Here is a 12,230-nt window from a genome sequence, read left to right as displayed (position 1 = left end):
TATGATCTAGGAGCACAACTGTAAGCCATGTCTACAATTGAATGCAGGGGTTGGAAAGGGATTCCTTTACTACTGTAAGAGGAGACGCCGCCTGTGTCGCATTCGCTTTGCAGAAGATTCATGCAATACCACAGGAGAAGAGTGCTTTAGTACAAAAAGGGAACCTCCTTCACTATAACAGGAAGATTAAAAAGACCTTCCCAGCACAACTTGCTATGCTGTCTGAACATAGCCTTCTCCTGGAGTTCATCTTTGGCATTGGCAGTAAATTTGAGAGAGCGAGATTGGGGCCAACAAACCCCGGGCTTATGAGTGAGGTTCATTCCTTCCATGGTGTGTGCAAAACTAACCCATTTGGAGACCCTACCTCATTCACTATATCAGGAGATGAATTTGCACCAAGAGGGTTCTAGAATCATTCAAATAAACTCTTAAGATCACTGAGCAATGAAACTTTTAACGTCACTGAATGCTACTGGAACTGCTGGAGAGCCCCATTTTTAAGCATCTTCTACCCAGGATCTGACACTGGTCAACAGAACATAACAGCTTCTCACAGCACGCTGCAAGATCTCCATTTTTATTTGACCTTCATGGAAAAGAGTTACAAAACCACCACACTAAATGCACCTGACCCACTAATCTTTCCCCAGTAGACTGAGCCTGTCCTGTCTGTACAGTGCACACCTATGCCTCCATCGGCTCTTGCTCATAATTTGAGCACACATATGGGCTACAGATTTTGGCTCCACTTCCATTTAAAACACACACAACTGCTTGCTTATTCAATTGATTTGTTTTGGGGTTTGTTTGCATTCTAGCAAGAAATTCTCCCTGAGTTCCAGCTAGTAACGGCTTCTAACAGAAGGTTGTAGTTTCTATAGAATTTTAATTATAGTGAATTAAATGACTAAAATGCTACTAATTATTTTTTAATTTCTAGAGAGATGTTTACAGAGCACAGTATAATGAGTATTAATACACTGCTTCAGATGATTACTAATTTTCCCATATTGTCTGACAATCTCAATTAATATGAATCATATTGTCATCAATGCTAATTGCAATATCTATGTAGTAAATGCTAATTTCTTTCTACCCTCTTGCAATTAGCTTTTTGTCTTAAATTATTTCATTTACATCAAAAACTCAGCATGTTTATAATTTATTTTTGGCCCATTGGCGATTATTCACTAATTGATGAGGAAAACAATCGTTATTTCATCTTTCTAGAAAGCTAACATTGCCAAATAGCTCAGGTATGGAAATTAGGGGCATGCAAATGAATCTTGATTTTTACGTTAATTCCAAGCAACTCTGCCATATTTTCTTTTTTCCTAAAGAAAACTACACCTACAATTTCCAGAATTCCAATGGCTGGGAAATGGGGGAAGGGACCCCTTGAACCGCTCAATTGACTTTAATAACCTAAAACAGGGCTATCAAAATCCAAGAACTCCTGCACTGAAAAGGGTTTGATTTCATCAATACATGTGCATAAATGAGGCCTAAGAACACTGAATGTTTGGATTCTAGCAGTGCATTTAATGGGGGCTTTAGTCTTAGGCACATGTGAGAACCCAACTACAGAGTGAGTGAGTCGGGGGGAAAGCCATGGCCAACACTTCTGCAACTGAACAACTTTCTATCAGCTCCATGAGCAGCAGGAACGTCAACAACTAGACTATAAAATAGACATGAGGGTGCATACAGACCTTTAGCAAAGATTTTCCAAAGTGAACTTATACTGTGACAATCTTTCCCTTATTAGCAGGGTATGCTCAGAATTATCTAAGCCTAATTTTAAAATATGAAAGGATACACCCAAGTCATATACCTGCCCAAACTGCACCCTCGGGAACTCTAATCCCAGTGCCCATAAAAGTAATTTTAAATCAGAATTTTCTGCATGCAAATGTTGCTTTGAAAGTCTAGCCCCAAAAATGGAAGGCATTTCCATACAACAATGTGGTACTTCTCCTATTATAACGATATAGCAGATCCCAGAATGCACTGGAATTTTGTTTAAGAAAAAGCTGGAATGAGTCAGCTTGCCAACACTGATTACTTCAGTTTTTGTCTTTAGAAAGAACATAATCCAATGTGCCGACAACTGACACAAATGAAGAATGAAATTAGCACCTCAGTGTCTCAACATTCCAACATAGTGGGATGGAATTCCCCATAGCACTATAACCTAAGCAGAGCTCACAGCCGTCAAAGAGATCTCTAAATCCTTAGGCTGCCCAAGATGTGTGTTTTTACAAGCTGTCCTGTACTGATAGATAACATTCATACAAGGTATCAAGACAGCCTCTTTAAATGTTCCACTTTGAAAATATGATCCACACCAAACATGAGTGCTAGAAAGGGTTACACAGTCCCAAGAGTCCAAAACAATTGAAATCCAAAGATAGTTTTATTATTTATATTGGCAACTCCACTGTGTATATACCCACACGGTATCTGATTTATTCTTTTTTGTGCTGGAAGTGGTATCTCCCCTCCTTAGGAGGAGGAGATTTCGATACTCATTTGATTCGCTGTGAACAACGGTGGATTTACCCTCTTAACACCGTTGCCCCTGCAAAGAGATTGAGTGGGTACATTTCACCTAACCGCTGATTGGATAAGAACTCTTGGCTCCGATTGGTGGGTGGTTTTGCCTTAGCTGATTGGTCTGTGAGTATTTTGGCGCCCTTTGACATGTTTAAAGCCCTCTGTTTAATGACATGTAACGCGCTCCCTGTTACACTACTTTGTAAACTTCAATTTGGTAAGTGTTCCTTACTTTTGAATTCACATATGGCATTGGTATGTATTTTCTTACACAGTCCTTTGTATTATCTTTTTATTTACAGCATATATTAAAACTTCTTGTGCGTCCCTCCCGATGCAGCCCCTGGCGAAACACGGGTCCGTGTCGGGGGACCCTTCCGCCTAAGAAATATATTTATATATACACAGTGGAGTTGCCGATATAAATAATAAAACTATCTTTGGATTTAAATTGTTTTGGACTCTTGGGACTGTGTAACCCTTTCTAGCACTCATTTTTGGTGTGGATCGTAATTCAGAGTGCTAGCTGTGCTCGGTTGCTTGTGGACTCACCTACTTTGAAAATAAACATTAATTAAAAGAAAAAAAAAGGCCCCCTGCTATCCTGCTGCAAACACATTCCTGTGCTTCTTCAGCCTTCCCACTTAGTTTACAGGACACAATTTGGGCTGATGATGGAGACAGTGTGGCCTCAATTGTTGTTCAGTGGCAACACCCAGTGGCCAAACTCAGAATCCATGTTAGCCAGGGTCCGGAGGGAGCTGCAGTTTGTGACTTCTGATTGAGACTCACTGTGATAGCTGGGCTGAGTGGGGAAGGGGGTTTTAAAGTTATGGGAACCCTTAGGTTGTTATGATTAGAGTCTGGTTATGATGGAGATGGTGGCTGAAGGAACTGCGGGGGAAAAAAACAACAGCTCCTTGTTGGAGTTATTTGTTGTTACTTTTCCTGAGGATGTACATAGAGGGCAAGCCATATGGATTCAGAGTTTTCACCCAGACACAAACTAGTTTGAAGGCCACAGACCAACCTCTAAGTGAACTCCTGTTTACTGTCTTGCACTGTGAAATGTTTACGAGCAGGCAAAAGTCTTTTTATTAAGTTATACAGTAAGTCTATGATGAGAAAACTAGCAATGAACTTATACTAAAGCCTGAGAGAGAGAATGAAGGCCACATGACTGTGTCTGAAATCTGATAAGAACTCAGAGGGAGGGAACACTGCTGCTTTCACGAGCGTTTGAGGTGTGTACGGGGAGACAGAGCCCTGGATGTGATGGTTTGGCTGATCCTTTGGAAATGTAAGCTTTTTATATCTATGTAGAAATTGTTATTACCTACCTTTACTTCTTCTATATGATCTGATTTTGTTTGTTCTATCCTCCTACTGCTCAAATAAACCTACTTTACCTGGAGCCGTGATGTACTGAATCAAAGTTTTTTGTGGCTCTTAGTATTGGGGATAAGGTCCTGGGTAATTGTGTGTGTTTATATGAGATTAGCCCCCCAGGTCAGAGCCCCTGGGCAGGATACTAGTGTGCATGGTCTGAACCCGTAACACTCCTGCATTCAGCAGCACATACAAAATGAAAAAAATATTATATATAAACTGGTACTGTATTCAAAAAGCTACAGTAACTCCTTAGTTAACTATAAGTACTGACCTGGAAGAAGAAAGTCAGACTTGGGTGGAATCTCTCATCAGCTGTTGCGCTGATGTCTTTGCACACTTGACATATTAGTGACATTAATCTTGTTAAATGAATAATATTTCTTTGGCCCAGTGTGATCAATCAGTAGAAATATTGTGTTAATATGATGTACAATGTACACATTGTAATATAATAAGTTTTAAGAGCGACCAAAACCCTTGTGTCTAACCTTCTGCAGCTTCCAAATAGTTATCTAGGAGAAGACAAAGAATCCAACCTTGTCAAGTGAAGCTTTCCATCACATTGGAGATACGGACATCATGACGACCCTGAAAACAGCAGGTACCTAAGATTTCAGAAAATCATATCTACTGATCTTTGTGTCCTCAATCAATATATATGTCTAGCACCTCTTAAAAATGTTCATTGATATAACTTTCTATAGAAGCATATTCCACAGCTGTACTATTCCCAGTGTACACTCCTCCTCCTCCTTCTGGAGACAAGATGACCTATATCTCTCGTCTCCCCAAATGTCCTTTTCTTCACTGCACTGAGATAAGCAGTCCCTCCATAAGGTGTTTTCTTGTCTGTACATTCAACATCTATCTACTGGAGCTACCAACAGCAGATGGAAGCCTATACTTGTCAACAGAAGGATGAAAAATACCGTCTCTCACTTTTATTATTAACTGTAGTACTTCATAGTCAAAATTGTGGAATGTTAAATTTAAGACAAGTGTCTATTTGAAATCATCTCTGGTATATTCTAAATAAGCAGAATGCATAAAACTTATAAAAATAGTACAATCATCCAGTTTCGCACCATGGGGCATATCCATCTTTACGCATCTTCAAAAAGTATTTTTACTGCATTACCAATAACAATGAAGGGTGAAATGTGTTTATATCTTTCTGGTTTCTGAATGCTGTGACCTTGGACTTGCAAGTTTCCTCATAAGACATTTGTTGGATTATGATAGAAAAGTGAAGCTATTCCATCCTAGATATAAATGGAAAGTAATTCAATTATAGGGAATCTGGAGCCATCTAAATGCATTATGAAGCTTTCTAGAAGAAAAGGGTTGGTGAATGAAGCTGCTCTACCAATAGTTTTTAAGCGAGGATGCATACTCAGCTTTCTAAATTTGGATGTGGAACCTTTTTTTGATAGCAAGATAAACTGATTCAATGAGAGAGAGCTGTGAAACCTAGGTCTCTCTGGGCCAAAAGCCGGCAATGATCTCTCAAACATTGGTTATTTGATGGTAGGAGGAGGGAGAGAACAGGACTCTTCCTTCCTTATCCAAGTAGATATAGGGATCACCATCTCTTTTGGGAAAACAAGGAAGGGATCTCCCTGTATGGATCTTCCAAGTGATCCAGACTGGCCATTGGTCTGACCCATCATGGCACTTCTTTTGTTTTTATGCACAATAGCAGCTGATAACAACCTTATTTATCAAAAATTACATTTCAGCATGAAATGTCCCTTTAAATAAGGTTACTATAGCAGGGTTAATTCACTGTTTGTTTTTTTTAACTGGAATCCTGCAACAACATTATTTACTAGTAGTATATGTGCACAGAGACAACAACAAAAGCTTCACTATTTTATCAGGTTTTCTTCTAAAATGTGTATGACCTCAGTTATACTGATGGACCAGATAGTGATGGTAGCATTTAAATCAAAGCACTCTGCCTCCAGAGTAATTACCCATGCCACTGCATCACAGGCGGTATCTGATCATGGATCCTTTACCCCAGGGATGGTCTCTTGCTGTAAACAAACATCTGAGACTGCATCATGAACAACAAAGTGCTCTGGGGGGTGGAGAAAAGAAGTAAAAGATGTTTAGGCTTCCTACAGTGCCTGGAATATCTCTCTGGTGCTCCTTCACCACCCACCACCCCAGACCAGTATCATGCAGGTATCCCTGGCTTCCTGGGACATGACCATCACAACCTCTTGTGTCTGGCCATGGGTTCAACACAGCCACTGGGGGTGGAGCAGTGCCAGGAACCAGGCCTTGCAGGCAGGTAAACACAGGGCTCAGCACCAGCAATCCCCTGAAATCTTTGAGCAGCATCCCCATCTCCCAGTTCTGCTTACTTCTGAATTCTACGATTCCTTTCTCAGCAGCTCCTTCCGCTTGGTTGCTTATTTGCTGCATAAGCCTGAGCCCCCTCCCTTTCTTAACTTTAGCCTGCATTTACCTGAGGGAAGGAGCATGGCTCGTGAAAGCTAGACACAAATGTATTGAATTAATTCAGTAATTTTTCTACCTTTCATTCTACATGCACAAGCAAACAAACTATTCAATGTGACCCTACCAGCTGGGATTTTTTTTTTTTGTTTTTTTTTTTTAGAAGTAATACTGAGGATAAAGGGCAAATTAACAAGTCTCCTCCCAAATAAGTACTGAGAGAGCTGAAGCAGTGATCTTCTGTTGCCATTAGTGAAGAAAGCACTGGATTTCTCCTTTGCAGATAAGTTAAACTGGTTATTTTAGATCTTTTGAGGACCTGCCATCATTCACCATGTTATTTATTTATTAAAATTCTATATGCCACCTCTATATCATATTAACCAGGTGGAAATACAATAAAAAAAACATAGTGGAAATAAAATTAAATAAAAACAGAAAAATCAAAGACAAAATTAAGACTAAAAAACAAAAAACAACAATAACTAATTAATACAATAATAAAATTAATAATCAAATAATCAAAGTGCAATAAACACAATAACAAAAATAATGATGCAATGTTAAATGCCTGCTTAAAAAGCAAAACATTACTGATTTCCTGAACTTCGCAAAATTAACTTTGGCATGAACTTTGAAAGGTAACATATTCCAAAGCAAGGGAGCTTGGTAGCTGAAGGATGAATCTCTGCTGACTCTAAATGTATTATAAAATAAAGTAAAGATAAGTCCTTCCGAGAAGAGAATAAAGAACGTACAGTAACATAAGGAAATAAAAGCTTAGCAAGTTATAATGGAAGCCCAGTATATAAAGCACAAAAAGTAAGACATAACACCTTGAATTTAATACAATAAGTACTTGATAACCAATCCAAATGTAAAAAAATAAATTACATAATCAAATTTCTTAAAACCATAAATAAATTTAGCTGATGTATTTTGAAGCAGTTGCAATCTTTCAAGTGATAATTTGGTAAACCCAACAATAAAGAATTACAATAATCAATCCTAGATATAATAAATGCATGGAGCAAAGTTTTCAGATCATGAGAGACCAGAAAAGGTTGCAACCGATGAATGAGTATAAGGTTAAAAAAAAAAGGCCTTCTGAACAATAGAAAAAATGTGATGAACCATAGTTGTGAACCAAGAGTGACTCTTAAAGTAATAATATACCATTAAAAGATGTTAAATTCAGCCATAATAGAAGTGAGTAAAGAAGTGGGGGATCTAAGATTCAACCAAAAAACTTCAGATTTAGCAGGATTGACTTGCAAATGATTTGATAACCAAGAAGCAACATAATTCAAAAAAGAATTCAAAATACTAAAATCAAATTTGGAAAGACATTTAACCAACATTGTAATCTGAAGGTCATCAGCATAGAATGATGGCAGACAACCACAATTTTGAATAAGAGTAGCCAAAGGTGAGATAAAAATGTTAAACAAAAGCAGAGAAAGTATAGATCCCTGAGGGAATCCTGTTGGCAAACCCCTAATATCAGATTTTTCATTGGCTCAATCCACATGAAATGAACAATCTGCAAGATAGGATGTAAACCAGTTCAAAACACCATCCTCAATACCAATTTGTGCCAAATGATTTCTAAGCAAAGAACGATTAACAGTATCAAAAGCTACAATCATATCAAGAAATACAGTAATAGCAGCATCACTAAGTTCTGAATGAAGTCTAATATTCATTAATGAAAGCCAAGCAGATTCCGTGCTATGATTAGTACAGCAACTGTTTTTATTAGGATGTAATAAATTTGTTAACAAAATCATTAAGCTGATCGAAAACTACTTTCTCAATAATTTTTTTAAATCATTGGTAAATTAGAAAATCGGTCTGTAATTGGCCAAGACGACTTGGGTCTAAAAATTCTTTTTTAAAAAATTTTTTCATGCAATCTTTATTATAGCTCAGGAAAACAACTGTTAGATAATGAGTTATTAATGAGATATAGGTTCAAAAAGAAAAAAAAGTTATGGTTCTGATAATCATTTTGATGGAAAAGGATCTGAAACTACTGTAGTTAAGATGAAGGGACATTAAAAGAAAATCAGCAGCCACATTATTAATTAGAATAAATGAAGAAAACTGCTAAGCAGCAAGACAACTAGGAACAACTAATGTAGAATTACTGGGAAAAGAATTAGAAATATTTGACTTTTTCTGAGAAAAACAAAGTGAAACAATTTGCAGAAAAATTGTAATTCTCAAGAGAAGTTAAAGAAGATTGATTTGTTAATCTATTTACAATGTTGAATAACTGTTTTGAATGATTCTTATCAGATCGAATAATAGTAAAAAAAAAAAAATGTCTTTTTAGCCCAAAGGACCTCAGCCAAATTATGTCTACTAGCTTCAGACCATCTCCTTTTGTTATCTGGTGACCTATTTTTACAGAAACTTTGTTCATAATGGTGTACCTGTCTTTTTAATACCCTCAAACCTGGATGATACCATGGGTTATTTATTTATTTATTTATTTTAATTTTTTATATACCGGCATTCGCGATGGGAGTCGCATCATGTCGGTTTACAATTAACAGGGTGTGACAAGAGGAGAAAAACTTAGAACATTAACATGTGATATAAGAAGAAATAGCAGTTACAATAAAACAGGGACATAAAGTAACTTGGAAAGTAAGGAAAGCGATAGAAAATTAACAATGTGATAAAAAGAGTAACAAGGTAAGGTTAGATGGAACATGGTAATTATTCCGCTGAATTAGAGGAGCAGTGTTATGAGTTGCAGTTGATAGAACATCATTCCAAATATCTATTCTTCCTTAGAAGACAGAGAGGAAAAATTCTCAGGGAAAGAAACAAGATTCACAGGCAGTAAATCCAATTTTACATTCTTAAGATCTCTATATTGATAGGAAGAAAATATAGAAGATGATGCGGAAGAAGGCTTTAGTATAACTGATTGAGATAAAACAAAATTAAACAATAATCAGTCGAAGGATATTTAACAGGAGGAAAAAAAAAAAAAAAAAAGAGTCATTCATAGAAAAATCTAGATTTAAAGTGTAACCTGGTTCATGGGCTGAAAAATTAACCCAGTGTCGAAGCTCAAGTTCAAAAGATAAATAAAAGTAGGATTATCAAAATGAACACTGAAATCTCCCAAAATAATTACATTTTGATAAGAAGTAAGAGCTTCAGTCAAAAGTTCCATAGTTCCCATAACAGAAACCAAGGAAGAATCTGGAGGGTTGTAAATAATTTTTAAAAACCGAGATTGTACCGATGTTGTTCACATAGTGATGCACTATTTTACAGAAAGCTCTCACAAATGCAATAGTTTGTTGAAAATGATGGCCACCCCCACACATCTCTTCCTACATTTATACAAAAATGAAAAACCATGTGGACAAACATGTGTCAAACAATAAGATTCACCACTCTAACCCTGCTTCAGTTAAAACTAAAAACTGTAATTTATGAAGAATAATTCAATCTTTTAGAACTTAACGATCTAACATTTAAAAGACCACCCCAAACTAAAAGATGCGACAACCGAGAAAGTGCAGTGAGAAAATGATTCTCTTGGGAATAATGTATTCTTGGGCTGCAATTAGAAACCAAAGAACCATAACGCCCTTTACCCACCACTACGGGAATTGTTACACGATTGCATCACAGTTATGAAAATGTGATTATGCTGATAAATTGTGCTACAAGCTTTCTGCCTGTGCTGCTCTGTGTATGTACAGTATCTGAGGGCCCTACCCTCACATCCACCAAACATTGTGCTGATACAGGTGCTGACCTCTGATGGACCACATTTTGTTCTTAGAATTCGTATTGGCCTCTTCCTGGATACTTCACATGTCACACAGTCACAGATCTGCAAGATGTAATAATAAGACTAGGACCCTCATAAAACCAGTGATATTTCCTCTCTGAGACTAATGCCAGTCATCTCAGGACACAACCCCACAGGTGGCTGATCCCATTCTTTACATACAAGCTTACAAGATGTAAAAAATATTAGATTCCCAACCACATTTTTAGGCATTCTTTTACAAAGTAAGCAAAAATGCCTTATGTGTATGGCATTAATGATTAACTACTCATTAAGTTCTTGTAAGCAAAGATAGTCCCCAGCCACCTCAACTTATTGTACATCTTCTATGTGCTGTTATATCTTATTTTACATTATTATCATGAAACTTACTATGTACGCTGTCCTGAACTCAGGAGAGTGTGGGAAAGAAATAAATAAATAAATAAATAAATAAAATATGTGACCTCGTATCCCTGCCAAAAGCACAGCTCCTAGAGCTGCCTTGTAGGGCAGTCATGTTGAGCTGCCACTTCCCGAGGTGCTATAATTGTGGGTGGTGTGGATGCTGTACACAAACTGTGATGGTAGATCAGGGAGGGGGAGGGGAAGCTGTGGATTCTGATCCGCAGGCAAGAGTGACAGGCACTGGAGCTCTGCAGAAGCTGCAAAGTCATGCCACTAATATCACAGCACATACGGCCTCAGGCCACATCTCAGGCAGATTCCAACACATTATACATAAAATCAAAGATACAAAATACATATTATAGCAATACAGTTAAGTCCATAGATGTCATCTAAAACTATAAAATCCAATTCAAATAAAACCAATCCCACGCTTTCATCCCTGGCACCATACCACTATAATACTGTGGTGTTGTAGCGATAGACACTGTCTCCTGGCCAGTGGGTGGTGCTGCTGCAGTAAACTTTACTAGACTGGGAATACAAGTAGGGGGGAGTGTTGCAGGGTGGGGATCTAACCTATTTCCTCATCTGTAGCTTCACCCTGTTACTCACAAAAGGTCCTCCCTCTAATTGTCTACACATAAGATCAAGAAATCCAATGTGACAACCAAGCTGTGGTTTAATACAAGATTTTATAATTTCAGAAAGCAAGCTTCCAGGGAGTTTAAAACACTAACAAATGCCCTCTTGCTTGCCTGATCTTAAGTTTCTTCCAACTACAAGCACATTCTTATGAAGGTTCCTGGCTTAACTTCCAGGGCTTAATTCCTCCCAGTTTTAACTGCCTCCAGTTTACTGCAATTTAAACTGGCTGCATAACAAGTGCAAATATCTGAAACTTTCAGTCCTGCAAATACTAGGGAGGCTCGAGCAGTCTTAAATGAGAGAAAGACCTTTCACCAGCTGCTCTAACGTTTACCAGGATAATTACTGCAGTCAGACATGCAAGCAGTTTCCTAGCACAGCTTCTAAACAAGGAACCACATTTCCAGAGCTTAAATTTTACAGAAACTCAATTATTGCAGCCAAATATGCAAGCAGTTTCCCAGCACAACTTCAAGGCAAATCTCTTTCATGGATTAGGACAGTTTTTAATATTCCCAAATTAGCAAACACAACATGAGGAAGCATCAAATTCTCCCACTTATATCTTATTCCCTTTTCAGTTCCCTTTCTGCTAAACTACTTGATAGAGAGAAAAGCAAGAAACTGTAACTCAACTGTGTGAGGGTTCTGTCTGCAGAGAAGTCCCGTCCTGCTGCTCCTGCTCCTGGAACCTTCCTGCTACTTAACTCCCTCATTTAGCACCTGGCTGAGCCACTCTAGCCCACCTACTCTGACTCATGCTTTCTCAAATACTGGGTACCAGGAATTCTGGGAATTGTAGTCCCCTTTTGCATCTATTTTAAGTTTCCCTTTTCTTTGACAAGGTAGCTAGATCCTTTCTACCAGTGCATTATTTGCTCAGAGACTATCATGAATGAATTCATCACAAATACCCTATGCCTGATAAAGCCATAAATAAATCACCTGTGCTTCA

General features: G+C 37.8%; 1 protein-coding gene across 3 annotated transcripts in view; it reads right to left on the bottom strand.

The window, feature by feature from the left end:
- The window catches only part of LRRC4C (leucine rich repeat containing 4C), a 983,140-nt gene extending 971,137 nt beyond the window's left edge, over nucleotides 1-12,003 (bottom strand). For all 3 annotated transcript variants that reach the window (XM_029582724.1, XM_029582719.1, XM_029582720.1), the window contains exon 1: nucleotides 11,912-12,003. The gene's annotated coding sequence lies outside the window, so the exon portion shown is untranslated. The remainder of the gene's footprint in view (nucleotides 1-11,911) is intronic.
- Nucleotides 12,004-12,230: the final 227 nt, after the last annotated feature.

Source organism: Rhinatrema bivittatum, chromosome 17, assembly GCF_901001135.1.
Source record: "Rhinatrema bivittatum chromosome 17, aRhiBiv1.1, whole genome shotgun sequence".
In the NCBI taxonomy this organism is placed as follows: domain Eukaryota; kingdom Metazoa; phylum Chordata; class Amphibia; order Gymnophiona; family Rhinatrematidae; genus Rhinatrema; species Rhinatrema bivittatum.
The sequence above is the reverse complement of the archived record's forward strand: the minus strand, read 5'-3'. Positions and strand labels throughout refer to the sequence as shown.